Source organism: Geospiza fortis, unplaced genomic scaffold, assembly GCF_000277835.1.
Source record: "Geospiza fortis unplaced genomic scaffold, GeoFor_1.0 scaffold114, whole genome shotgun sequence".
NCBI classification, from domain to species: domain Eukaryota; kingdom Metazoa; phylum Chordata; class Aves; order Passeriformes; family Thraupidae; genus Geospiza; species Geospiza fortis.
Window position 1 is genome coordinate 1958131 of NW_005054383.1, and position 975 is coordinate 1959105.

The window sequence follows — 975 nt, forward strand, 5'->3', positions numbered from 1 at the left end:
CACCCCAGGCTGCCAGGAGCAGGGAGAAGGGCTGAGCATGTTTGCTTTTTCTCCTCCCTAGCACAAAAAGCCCTCTAAGCCTCTCCCTGATAGGCTCGTTCCCCAAGCAGAAGGGATTTTGTGTCAGGCACGGAGATGTAATGTCCTTTCAAAGCAAATCAGGAGACAGCCTGCACTCGCTGGCCTGTCACATTCCTTGGCAACAGCCTGGCACCCTGGCAGCAGCCAGGGCTGGGCTGGCAGAGCCATGCCCTGGGCACTGCAGCACTGGGATCCGCTCGGGAAAGGGCTGGGAGCTCAGGAATTCACTTGGGAAAGGGCTGGGAGCTCAGGGATCTGCCTGGGAAAGGGTTGGGAACCCAGCTCAGGGATCTGCTGTGTCCTTGGGAAAGGAAACTCAGCTCAAGGATCTGCTCAGGAAAGGGCTGGAAACCCAGCTCAGGGTTGGGAGCTCAGGGATTCACTTGGGAAAGGGCTGGGAGCTCAGGGATCTGCTTGGGAAAGGGCTGGGAGCTCAGGGGTTCACTCAGGAAAGGGCTGGGAGCTCAGGGATCTGCTTGGGAAAGGGCTGGGAACCCAGCTCAGGGATCCTCTGTGTCCTTGGGAAAGGAAACTCAGCTCAAGGATCTCCTCAGGAAAGGGCTGGAAACCCAGCTCAGGGATCATCTGTGTCCTCGGGAAAATGAACTCAGCTCAGGGATGCTCTGTGCCCTCGGGACAGGGCTGGGAATTCAGGGATGCTCTGTGCCCTTGGGAAAGGGAATTCAGGGATGCTCTGTGTCCTTGGGAAAGGGCTGGGAACTCAGGGATCTGCTCGGGAAAGGGCTGGGAACCCAGCTCAGGGATCATCTGCACCCTCGGGAATGGGAGATCAACTCAGGGATCCTCTGTGCCCTCGGGACAGGGCTGGGGGCTCAGCTCAGCCTCTCCGGGGCACTCGGGGCGCTTCTGTGGCGTTAAAGGCAGGGAAGCACC